At 38.6% G+C, this 13,720-nt stretch overlaps 1 protein-coding gene across 2 annotated transcripts in view; it reads left to right on the plus strand.

Moving 5' to 3' along the window:
• The first annotated feature begins 296 nt into the window (after positions 1-296).
• The window catches only part of osbpl3b (oxysterol binding protein-like 3b), a 35,142-nt gene continuing 21,718 nt past the window's right edge, over positions 297-13,720 (plus strand). For both annotated transcript variants that reach the window (XM_063485695.1, XM_063485696.1), the window contains exon 1: positions 297-486. The gene's annotated coding sequence lies outside the window, so the exon portion shown is untranslated. The remainder of the gene's footprint in view (positions 487-13,720) is intronic.

Below are 13,720 nucleotides of genomic sequence, written 5' to 3' on the forward strand. Positions count from 1 at the left end.
AACAGTTATTTAGCCATTTTTGTGATATTTACTAATGTGAATAATCAAATAAAATAAAATAAAAAAGTTAAATAAAATATTTATCCTCTAAGATCCACTATAACGCATTAATTAACAGGACTGCATGTAAAATATGAAGATAACTTCTACACGGTGTGTCCTTGCGCTTTGGGGACCTCCTCTACACGTCTATGCGTCACGGAAACATGTCAGTGATAGAAACACCGCCCCTTTAAGTTGACGCCGAGCTTTGCTTTGCAGTTTAATTGGAGTTGGCCTCAGTCGGTCGCCTCTCTTCTCCCTCCTCCGTACAGCGGTGGAGAGACTGATGCTTTTCATCGCGGCTGGATGGTGCATGTGTGTACTTGTCATAGTAGAGTAGCCAGGCTGTTCGGTTGGGGCTCTAAATTGACTATCTCTTCTCCGGCTGTGGCCTTTCCTGTAGTTAAACATCTGTTCACCGATCGTGTCCATCTGTAGCTCAAGGTGAGTGTGTTTTCTTTCTCTCTCTCTCGTCCAAGAAAAACTCTTTGGCCTTGTAATTCTGTCTTATGCAATGATGAATCTCAAACCCTCTGGAAGTTATTTGATTGATTATGATCTTTCAGCCGAACAAATCAGGTGCATGTGAATTTTTAGTTGTAATGTTCTTCGAAACACTTCAGCAGAGTCATCAAAGTTTAACAACCCATCAATAAACTGGATAAATGTAGCGCTTGACCTTATGTCCTATAGAGTTTAACAAGCAACTGGTATTTTTATTTATTTTTTTATTTTTTTATTTGAAGGTCTGGACATGAGACAATATAAACAACAATAGATCACGTTGGTCTCCAGACTCTTGAGTCTTCTACAAGTTATAAAAGATGGTCTGTTGTTTCTATGATAAACCTAATATGCAGTACAGCTCATTAGCCTCACAGGCGACAAGTCATAAGCCAGGACTGTGAATAATGTGCCTTTATGACTGTGTGTATCTCTCATGCTGAGTGGATGTAGGTGTGTGTGATATCCATTTTCAGATTCAATCATGGCTGGAGCTCAGCATCTCATGCTTAACAGATAGTGGTCAAAGCAAACAGGATTATGGAGGATTTTGCTTTGTTTCACATGTAATATTGAATATTTATGGTAGTTATCAGTGCACCCGAGCAGGATTCATAAATCCAGCTGAATAAGAGTGACTTATGGCACAACTTCACAGTGAAAGAAAAATGTGACTCAAAGCTGTTTTGTCAGAGATCTATGTGGCTCTTATACAGAGTAATTTTACAGCTAACACAAGGTCGCTCAGTTTTCTAGAGTGCTGTGTAAACAGTGCAACAGAGGAGGCTTTTCAAGTGTTGCTTGAACTGTGTTTGTTCAAACGTGTGTGGGGAAGGCCACTCAGAATTTCAGCATAAATGCACGCTGGCATTGGGTGGAGCAAAGGAGGTAGATAGTGTGCACGCTGCCACAGATTTGTACACAGTTAAGGAGAAAGTCAAGGTTATTCAGTGGAACATTGAGTTTTATTTTTATTTTTTTCTTAGAGATTGGCAATGTTGATTGTTGTGACACTAAATTCCTGAGGGCTTGGTAAGTTTCAATGTATAAACTACTTCTCATTTTTCTGTCACAGCTGTGCTCACTGGGGACTGTGGTTTGTTTGGTGGCCCATCTGTCTTTCCTGCAGCTCCTGAGGTTTTTTGCTCCTATCACGCCCAAGTCAGTGATTGCAGTCAAACACAAAGAGACTGTGAGAGAGAAGAATCAATAGAATCTGTGGAATGCAACAGCGAGAAATAAAATAAAATTGCTTTGTCTGGGAAAAACACATATAATCGCAGAGTTTCAAAAAGAAAACGTGGTTAAGGAGGATTTTCTAAATTTATTTTATTTTATTTAACTGGACATTTTGTACAGTAGAATATTTATTTTGAAAATCCTAAATAATAGGTGTGGTGCTTAATTTAATTTCATGGGTATAGCTAGTATTAGCAGTAAAGCACTGCATTTCATAAGGTGACCTCCAGCTTACAGTAATTTCACTGAATGTTTGAATGGGCCTATAATCTGTCAGATTCTACAGAATTCATTCATTTTGGTGCTGAGTCTTTATATTGCATGGGCTGTTTCCAGTTTTTTAGGTCACCTGCTGTGTGTTGTTGTTTATAGTGTAACATCATATTGCAGAAAATTGCACAGCACCGACGGTCAGGCCAGCACATTGATATTTACCAGTCAATAATTTCCTTGCAATGATCAACAGAATTCAGATAGCAGAGGATGTATAGAGCTATCATTTTCACACACTGGGTCATACAGTGACCTGTGTGAAGTAGTTGTGGCTTCAGGGTGTACGTTACAAAAAAACCCAAACTTATTTATAATAGCCGCTAACCGGCAGGTGAACAATGCAAAAAAAAAAGTGTCAACAAAGCAGCTGTTGTGAGTATGCGGCAGGTGTTTTTGCTATTTTTGCAGGGCCTGTAGGTCTACATAAATAATTCATGTGGTTTCATATTTAAAAATATACATGTGGTTTTGGGCCGGCACGAGAGAAGCTCCTCCTTTGAGCTGTAGTTTCTGTAGTTTTCAAATTCAACTTAAGGGTTTTTGTTTTTTTTGGGGGGGGGGGGGTTTCTAAATAATAAAACCCTGCAACAGGCTGATGACTTTTCCTCTTGCCTTATGACAGCTGAGATAGCCTCCAGCCCCCCAACACAACCCTGAATTTGATAGCAGGATAGATGGATAAGATCATCACTCCCGCTGTTATGCAATTTGTCCATCTACTTTTTGTCCAAATTAGTAATATAGTTTTTTAATAGCAGCTTGTTACTCTTGTCTTCAGCCTCCTCCAGGCATCAGAGAGACTGAAAGAAGCTCAAAGGCTGGTTTCATAACTCCCTCACAGACTGCCAGATATCTGCATGAAATTTTAACGAGGGCGGCACTGGGAGATACTTTTTGATAAAAACCAATAAAGCACAGTGACATGTTTTTACCAAACTCCTGCATATAATAGTGGTCATTCTGTGGCATTTAAAACTGATTCGATACTGTCTTTAACAATGACAGTTTTTATGTAACAGAACAGTTACTTCTGCTTTTCAAGTTCAAATCATATCAACAAATACCTATGTAATAAAGCATGGCACTGTCATTTTATACAGTCACTTGCCACTTTATTAGGTACACCCTTCTAGTACAGGGTTGGGCCAGTGAGCTGCCTTAATTCTCATGGCATTGGTTCAACAATCCCCTGAAAACGTTCTTTAGAGATTTGGATTCATATTGACATGATAGCATCACACAGTTGCTTCAGATTTGTGGGCGAAGGCCATCTGAGTACAGTGAACTCATCGTCATGTTCAAAAAATCGGTTTTAGATGATCTGAGCTTTGTGACAATATGCCTTATGTTTTGGAAGCATCCATCAGAAGATGAGCACACTGTGGTCATAAAGTAATGAACACAGTCAGCAACAAGACTCAGGTAGGCTGATGCTCAGTGTGTAAAGGGTCCAAATTCTGCCAAGAAAATATCCCCCACACCATTACCAGCACCAGCAGCCTCAGCTGTTGGTACAAGGCAGGATTCACCCCTGCTTTCATGATGTTTACACCAAATTCTGACCCTACCATTCGAATTCTCACAGGGAAATCTAGACTCATCAAACCAGGCAATGTTTTTTTTTTCCAGTGTTGCCTGGTCTGATAAGTTTTAATTGCTGAGGAGATGCAAATTCTAGTCCTAGTTTCCTGTTCTTAGATGACAGAAGGGGCAGCTCATTGTGGTATTCCTCTGCTGTAGCCTGTCTGCTTCAGGGCTTAACATGCTGTGCATTTAGAAATGGTCTTCTTCATACCTTTGTTGTAACATTCTTCACTGATCTCCTGCATCATTTTACACAGATAACTATCACTCACTGGGTAGTTTTTCTTTTTTGCATGATTCTCTATGAGCCTTTATGCCATCAACAACCATTCAAAGTTACTTGAATCACTTTTTCCCCAAATCTACACACATAAATGTGTGTAGATAAGTTACTCCCATGTGAATGTCAACGAGTGCTGCAACAGATGTACCCAATAAAGTGGCTGGTTAGTGTGCGTATTTGGTGGTAGTGCTCTGTTCTGAGACCACTCCCCATTCAAAGTCACTTAAATCATCTTTCTTCCTCATTCTGAACTTCAGGTCTTGTCTTTGTATCAACATGCCTAACTACACAGAGTTGCTGCCATGTGATCTGAGTAATTAGATGTTTGCAATAACGAGCAGTTGAACAGATGTACCTAATAAAGTGGTGAGTTGGTGCATAAGAATCTATCCCTGATTATTTTCACAGCTGTAGATGAAAGTTCTGTTAATTTGTAGTTCTCGTTGCTTTGGCCTCACTAGTTGAAAAACCAGGATATTGTGAATTTTAAATAAGTAACATAACACTCCATATATATCATGTCAGTCCATAAACGTTCAGAGATGGTTCTCATCAACCATCTTCATAAACAATGATGAATCCAACTCTTTGATTTTGGATTCTTTGGTCCTTGGACTTTTCAGCTTCTTGTCTTATGACCTGGACATGCAGTGATGTTCCAGCTTCATCAGAGCTCCGATCATGTAGCGTCCTTGTCAGATGTAAATATAACCAGCTAAACATGTTCACAGCTGTATGCTCTGCTTTGTGGCTAAGTACTGCCTCACAGTGCTGTTTTGAGTGACTCGAATTCTTGTTGGCATGATGTGACAGATTTCAAAATATGATGGTGGTTGAATTAATTCAGTACTGAAATTGGCAGTCTGTTCACATTTTTTAGTCAAGTGAACTTTTTAGATGATTTGGTGTGCAATATCAAGCAAGAAATATATTAAGGTGTCTATTAGCAACATCATATGAGGAAAAAAACTTTATTTGGGCACTAAATTAGGTCAAAAGACGACGTCTGAAGTAGAGCATTTTCAAAAACCTGTAGGTGAGATCTGATCTCTCCGCAACTTTAGCAGTACTGACTGCAACTGACGTCTTCCAGAGGATGACTGCAGAGTAACCACAAAGCACGAGCTTGTCAGAGAAGAAAACTCAGCGCTGCTTTGTGTTGGCTCCTCATTCTTTTGTCACTTCAGGGATGCCACAGTTTGAGTCATCCTCTGGTGCTGTGACAGTTTATATGCTACTAAATCAGGGAGGGACTCACGCTGCAAGCTCATCCGTGCTGTCCTGATGTAGTTCGTGCATGAAGTAAATCTCTCAAAATGGGGTAACTCCTCTCAGTCAGACACTTAGTCTCTGTCTGTTCATAAATGGAAGGTAAAGGAAGACGATGCCATGTCTAAATATATCGTCACTCCAAGGTCTAAGAGGTGGCTTGTGGCAGTGCAGATGTTCATTTAGCTTTTTGTGATTTCTCTTTATTAAACCTGTTTTTCGGCCCCATGAGAGCCATAACTACTGTTATCTTTAATTGGGGAAGCAACAGCTGCATCACCTGACAAGCAAGTTGCTACATGATACATCATAAAGAGTATGGGCCCGGAAATCCAGCCAATCTATGTTTTTTCCCCCTCTCTTATCAGCAAGTGTTGAACCAAGCTGCAGCTATTCTGCATTCTAATAGGCTGGTGCTGAGTTATGAGGCTGTCTGGCTCCCTCACACTGAGAGTACAACAAAGGAAAGGACCTCTGTCACCCTCAGAGCTGACAAGAGAAAGAGACAGTGAGGGAGTTACGGGGATGTTGGAGCGTAGGTGGTGCACCGAGGTTATAGCTGATTAACAGGATGCGGTGTAGTAGTTTTGAGAGTGTGACACAGAGCCTGTGACGCGTCAGGCAGTTTTAGGCATGAATGAGAAAGGCGGCTGTGTTTCTAGCATGAAAATAGCTCTACAAAGCTTTCCTCTTAGGGTGATGAGCAGTGACAGCTTCACACTTCTGCTTCATACTCCTGAAAATGTAAGACTGCAGATAGTGGAGAGGCACTTTAAGCTCAGCACCGTGATCCCTTTTTTTGGAGCAGCACCCTGTGGCCTTGGCAACCTTTCACCACGACTCCTTAAAGCAGATCAGGAGCAGGCGTGACTGTATGCGCGCCTCTTTCAGGAAAAGGTGTTGCTCACACACAGGGAGACGTGGGCTGGCAAACATTGCCATGTTGGAGGGTCAAGAGATGCGAGAATGAATAATATCATTATATTGGGATGAACTAGTGTTCTTTCTGTGTCAGTCCACAATGCTGATGGCTTGTTGGGTGCTCCCATGATAACCTGGGATACTGAGAATAATCAGGTAATATAAGAATAAATAAAACAAATATAAAGTTCTGTAGAGCCCTTGATCTGCAGACAATTTAAGAAGAAGGACTGCTTTCGCCATTTTCACATTTACACTGATCAAGTCTCTTGGGAAGAGATAGATCACATAAGGTGATTAATTACTGAACCTAAACGTCACAATCTTTCCTCTTACTGATAAACTGAGGAATTGAGCATGTATTGACAATCATTCATCTAAAACTTAAAAGTTGACAGAGTATTTATAATACTTTATTTATCAATTTTAAAGTTTTATTGATTTTAATTTTCTTTCTTTTTTTTCAAAAGAGACCTGGCCAAACGAGCAGCAGAGCTTGGGACCCAAGTGAGTTTGAGGTCATTTGAATGAGGGCTGGTCTCATTTTGGGGTTCTATTCCGCATTGCTAAGCAACAGAGTATGTTGCCCTGTTGCTAGGCATCATCATCTTCATCATGCTACAGTTCAGATAGTGATGACCTATCAGCGATCCGATGCTGGCTCAAGCATAGATCTGTGCTCAAACTCTCATCTTTTAAAAAGCTGCATCGCTGTGTCCCTTATTATGAATAGTCGTGTTTCCGCATACGTCTCCAGCCATTAGCGCTATTCCTGTGCAGCACATTTTTAAACTAAGTGTTTAAAAAGTCATAATAATGTACACTTAAAATACTGTTGGCTCCAGTTTACCCTTGTTGACTCTCACTTAAGATGGACTCTAATTGAAAACAAACTTCACCACCAAATGTTCAGTGCTGCTATCTTTATCTTAGCCTAATGATACTGGGTGACAGATCATAATATCAGTTAGTTTAACTTCCTATCCCTTCCAAACCTTGCTGGTATCTAAGTTTTCATCTTAGATTTCAACCAAAGACAGAACAGAAATTTTTATTATCATTTTTAGACATAATTAAGTTATTATATCTTAGCTTTAGAATTAAACATGCTAGCTAGCTTAAATCTGTTCAGCATTTGAAATCCTCTTCTTCATTAATGCCTGAATGCTGTTTGACTGTAGCATCTGGGCAAACAGCTGCACTGCTCACTTTGTTTGCTCTGAAAGAATCTGTATCATTTTCAACTAAAACATATTTAGACCTGAAATTGCTAATTACATCAGACCTAACATGCTGTTTTAGTGTGATGTCTGTGGCTACTGATGTTACAGAGTAAGATGTAAAAGTAATTAAGAAATTTTAAGAAATTTAAATTACTTTGGCAAAGCAGCAGTAACTAAGAAGATCAAAGTAGTGAGATTAGAATTAGAATTTTTGAAGAAGATTTTAGAATTAGGACAGGGAATAAGAAGGTCAAAGCCGCAAAAGAAGGAATCTCTGTACGTGTCTATTCCCTTTCACATCAGTTACGTCAACTTTTGCTCACACTAACACATCTAAAGATAGAAAGTCTACGCAAAGTGACATGCAAGGATTTAATGGTGATTTAATGGTGCCCAGTGGTGCAACCTTAATGCCTGCACCATTGGGCGATACACCAGTAACGTGTATAAGAAAAACTTTAAGATTTTCTATTCTGTTTTCTGTGCAATTCTACATGCTCTCCCTAAATAATTCTTCCAACTTGAACAGGAAAACTGAGATAGGAGCTGTCACTTCTGCTCTTCTGTTCTGATTGCATCCTATTGAAGAACCCAGCCTGCACCTCTAAGCAGTTTTCAACATCACAATCTCTGAAATAGTCTTTCAGATTTGAATTATTTGCTTTTTCTCTTCTGCAGTTCCTTATGAAAGCACAGCTTTATGATGTGTTATCATTTCATGAATATTGCAGACTCAAATGTGTGAGAAACCACAGATTGGAGAATAAAGAGAGTTCTCCACCTCATGAAGTGAGATTCATTCAGTGAAGTAAACAAGTGTACTAGTGGGCTGATCTCTCTGAAAAATAAGCATCAACGGTTAAAGGAATGCTTGAATATTTGAGTTGAATATTAATGCCTTGAATTTTAAGTTAATAGCAGAAATTTTAGCAAGTGTGATTATTCAGTTCAGTGGTAGATGATGTGCATAGTGATGAGAATCAAGAACAGTTTCCAGTTGTTAATCAGAACCAAATTCTTTTGGTTCTTTTGGTTCATTTGATTCTTTTGAATCCTGCCTTCAAGCTTATGACTTTGTTTCATCAATGTATGTTTTGCACTTGACATCAAACTCAAAGAAGTGAAGCGTCTGTCCATGAGTCACATGCTAGCCTTCTTTACTCTTTTATATAGTGTTGAGACTGCGCATTGCTTCTGTTAACCAGTGATGGCTTCTTTTGTTCCAAAGAGAAAATTATTCATGAATCAATAAAGGAATCTATACAGAATCAGACCTATAAGAAAAATCAATAATGGCATTGGTATCTGTGAAATAATGTCAATATTCCTATCAATATAACTGATCTGTATAATTATTAGTATTTATATGCTTCATAACTATGACACTAAAGCCAGCAACAGGTTATTTTCTCAGCAAAAAGACTAAAATAGGGGTCAGCATCCTGTTAATTTAAAATTTTATACTAAATCTGTGTATTGATTTTATAAGCTTTTTTCTTTTTAAATCTGCGATACGTTACATCATTCAAATCAAAGAAAAATTTAGATGTAAAAGTACTTTTGCTTCATTTATGTCAGTTTCTCATTTCCTCTCATTGTTCATCTGTGTTTCAATAAAAAAATAAAGCCTAAGTGGCATCATCCCAGTGGGGCAATGTGCAGCTGTAATATGATTACTGTTATTAAGGTGGTAAGTTTCAGATGCAACAAATGAGCGTGCCTCCTTTATCAGCTATCAGATAAAGGTCTATCTTTCTGAGGAAAATACATAAAAGGGAATAATAGAAATACATTTTGTTGTATGCCTTTAGTTATATCGTCAGAGGGACACAATTAGAAGAAAGATAAATAAGTGTCTAGTTATTGCCAGATTTTGTATTGTTTTCAGAGTGCTTTTAACTGAGAGGGATAAGCAAGGATAAAGTAGCTACTGCAACATCATGTTGGGTGTGTTGTGTTTGCAGAGGCAGTTTATAACCTTTAGGCTGGTTGTTTGAGAGCCAAAAAAGACAAGAGAGAAGAGTGATGTTTACCCTTGAACCAGTTCTAAATCAACATTGACTTTCTTCTAATAAGTTCATTTTTTTTGATCCAGCCACTCACACAAGAAAAGGATCAGTTTAGATTCAGCCCATGATGAATGAGAGGTTATTGGTTTTATTCAATAAAATTAAAGACTTGTCTTCTGTTGTCCAATTCTGGTAAGTCCATGTGAATTATAGCCTCTGTTTCCTGTTCTTAGAGTGAACAAGTCACACCTACTGTGGTCTTTGGAAGTGACATCATCAGTGACATCATCAAGGCATTTTCTTTTAGAGAACTGCTGTTGACTGGATATTTTTTCAGACCGTTCTCTGTAACACCTAGAGATAGCTATGTGGAAAAATCTCAGTGAATCAGCAGGTTGTGAATTACTCAGACCAGCCACAATGATGTCACATTTAAAGGCAATTAAACTGCCATTTTTTTCCTCATTCTGACGCTCAGTTTGAAACTCAGAGGGTCATCTTGATCATGTCTGCAAGCCTAAATGCAGTGAGATGCTGGCGTATGATTGGCTTGTTAGATATTTACGTTAATAACCTGGGGTTGTGATTCCCACTTCAGCAATTTTAAGCATGCTCTTCCTGCTGGTATTTACTGAACTCCAGCAGCGTCTCGCCTCTTCTGAAATGAATCTCACTCTAAAGTTCACTTCTGAGATGAGGGAGTCTTTCCCCACCCTGTTACATCTGAATTACTGTGATGCATCAGCAGCTAATATGAGCTTAAGTGCTATCATTTTTGCAAACACGACTCTATTTCCTAACAAAGCTGCTCTGTGGGGGTTAACCATGAGTCTTTTATTCTGGTGAGTCACATCCTAATGATGCCTAAAAGCCCGCTATGCATGTCATCCTCATTGGCAGACTGGATTTAGTGAAAGGACCGAGGAACATCTGCAACTTGAACTGCAGATGAGTTACAATAAAGGGCTTTCAGCTTCTGTCAATGTGGTTAGTGCAGCTTAGAGGGACATTAAACCATGTATAACTTAATTTGAAACCTACTGCTGACCAAGGATTTGTTGACAATTCTCTGGTACGCCTTAAATTAAAAAAAGAGAGAGAGAATGGGCTTCATAACAGTGCACAAGGGCTTTGAAAGGCTTGGGAGGTGTGCTTTATCAAGCACTTGCTGACATTTATGATTATTTTGTGTTATTAATCACACGATTAATTGTGATATGAATGTGCTTGCCTTTGAGCATCTTTGTGTGTTATGCAGCTGATATGAGTCCAAACTTTTCCAAGCTTTTATTAATTAGTTTTAGCTCATCGTGTGTGTTCGTTGCGTTACAAAAATCAAGTAGACGATAAAACATTTTTCATATTTTTTGGCATTTCGTAGCCTAAACAGTTACTCAGATTCATAAATGATGAAAAGAAATTGCTGGCTGCAGGCTAAACTATGCCATCCCCCTATCTATTTTTCTTTCCTTTCTGCTCTGCACTCTATGTCACCATCCTGTAATGGGGAAAAACACCCCCATATCACAGTAAGACAAGACTAGTCTGTGAGTGAGAAAACCAGGACAGCCAGTAAAGGTCATAAGACATCTGTCTCACTGAAGTGTTATGCTAATTTGTCATTACAGAACAACTGTGGGAATCACCCACCCATACTGAAATATTCAATAGATGTTAGTCACCTCTTCATTTAGCCTTTTGTGTTTGAGGATTTTTTTAAAACATTATCATGCAGACCCACTAAAGAGTCGCAGTGAGGCTGTACACAACTGCTTATATCATTCTATAAATCAATGAACTTCTGGTAGGCTCACTTTACCTTTACTGTCTTGTAGACCTAAAATAACCCTGCATCCTCAGATATAGCTCTATATGTTTTTTAGCTTTATCCAACTTATTTTATTATTATTAGTCACACTATCTGTAATGTTTTTATATTGAAAAATGAAATGATTAGTGAGACATTAATATTGGTGAAAATTTCACTTGTAATATTGGAGAATATACTGTGTAATATATAAAAAAAAACTTTAAAAAAAATCCTATTAAAAATTAATCTAATGGAAATATATGGAAATATTTATTTTTATTCTTTTCAGCTTGTCAATAATGGGATGTTGCTGTGATGTACAGGATATACATGTAAGATGTTATGGATGCTGATTTTCTTCATACTGATATTTTATTTAAATCAGCTCCATCAATGGTAATAATTCTTCTTAAAGGTAATTTTCATTTTGATTGCAAAAGGTTAGCATCTTGTCTCCCACAAACAAAAACTACCTGGCTGCTTGACAATATGTTTTTTTGACTATCTTAAAAGTTTTCTACAATATTTTAAATCAAACTTTCTATAATATTTTTTACTCCATACATCCATTTTCACTACTTATTCATTTCACAATTGCGGTTGAGATGGAGCTCATCCCGACTGTCATAGAGTGAGATCCAGGTCTCTTGCAGGGCTGACTCAGAGAGACAGACAGTCGTTCATTCTTACTGCCAATTTAGAATCACAATTAAAATAACATGAATGTCTTTGGACTGTAAAGAAGCCAGAGCACCCAGAGAGAGCTCACACAGACATGAGAAAAACATGCAAATTCCACAAGAAAGGCCCCAGTCTGGATTCAAAACTAGAAACTTCTAACTGTGAGGCAGTGGTCCTAACCACCATCCTGCCATAGTACAGGCTTTTCCTTTTCTTTTTTTTTTAACGAACTATAAGCCAATATAAGTCTGTAACAAGCCATCAATTCTTTTAAAAGTCAGTCAGCCTCTGTCAGTGCGCCCCAGGGCAGCTGTGGCTACAATGTAGCTTGCCATCACCAGTGTGTGAATGTGTGTGTGAATGGGTGAATGACTGAATGTAGTGTAAAGCGCTTTGGGGTCCTTAAGGACTAAGTAAAGCGCTATACAAATACAGGCCATTTACCATTTTACTTAGGTATTAAATAATCTGACCACTCTAATCCTCAGCAGTTTGATTGAATTCTCTAATGTCAGAATCAAAATTTGCTTTGTAATTGTGTTAAACACTGTAATTACAAGTGTTATCATGTAGGAACAGGAACCTCAGCACATAGAAGCACATAGTAGAATCACAATACTTTTGTACTACCAGAGTCTTTGCTCTGTACCAGGTTTATTGTTGGGCCTCAATGATTTTGATGTGTACCTAAAAGATCATAAATAATTCAATCTTTCTGCGCAATCAGGCTGAGCATCCAAGTTTATAACTTAACAGCCATATTCTTCTCCATATTAGGATGGCATGGTGGTGCAGTAGTTAGCACAGTTGGCTTCCACGAAGGTCCCAGGTTCAGATCCAATCTGGGTGCTTCCTGTGTGCAGTTTGTATCTTCTCCCTGTGTCAGCTAGGGTTCTCTCTGGGAACTCTGGTGTCCTCCCACAGTCCTAAAACATGAATAGGGTGAGTTTAATTGGTGATTCTAAATTAGCTATAGGTGTGAATGTGAGAATAAGCCCTGCAGCAGATGGATGACCTATTATATGACAGCTGGAATATGCTTCGGAGTGGCCACCACGCTCTGCCATCCTCTCTGTAGCCAAGGTCCTGGTTCTTTTGTGTTTTTTAGTGATTTCTGTTTTTTTATTAATCAAGTGTCTACTAGAGAACAATTATGAGTTTTAATTAAAGAAGGCATATTTTAACAGTTATATTTTTGAATTAATGGAAGTGTCACACATCCCCAGAAGCTATATTTTAAGTTTTAGCTCAAACTACTTTAGAGCTCTGTATATGTCGCAACTTCACTGCTAGCAGCTTAAATTCAGTTAAGCGGTTGCTACCCACACTCCTCACAGTATGAGGGCTTTGAGGAACAGAAAGCAACTTTCTCTCTGAGGGGTAATTTTACATGTAAGTAAAGCTAAAATGACAGCACAGCCATTGTCTCGAAGGTCTGTGTGCTGTGATTTTGTCACACAGTGAACAGGATTACGACTCTGACAGCGCAGACCAGCATCTTGGGCCTCCTTAGTGTGACTGTCTCAGTGACGGTCAGCTGCTCTGGCAAGAGAAGCTGACTGAAAAATATGGAAATGAGAACAACTTTACTGGGAACTTGGCTGTTAAAAAACAGCATATGTGAGCTTGGAGAGTAAAAGAGAAGCAAACTGATGTAAACAGCTGACAAAAAGCCAGCTGAGTCTAACTTGCACTGAGCACAAAATCACAGTAACCCACAGCCTTTTCTTTTTTTAATTGGTTTCCAATCTGCCTTAACATTGATACTGTTTCTGATTGTTCTTCAATTTTGGCCTTACTCTAACACTGTTTTCTTCCAAGCTAATACATTTTTACCACAGTCACAGTGTAGTGTATGTCCTAATGTTATAATTTAGCAAGT

Source organism: Pelmatolapia mariae, linkage group LG10_11 (assembly GCF_036321145.2).
Source record: "Pelmatolapia mariae isolate MD_Pm_ZW linkage group LG10_11, Pm_UMD_F_2, whole genome shotgun sequence".
In the NCBI taxonomy this organism is placed as follows: domain Eukaryota; kingdom Metazoa; phylum Chordata; class Actinopteri; order Cichliformes; family Cichlidae; genus Pelmatolapia; species Pelmatolapia mariae.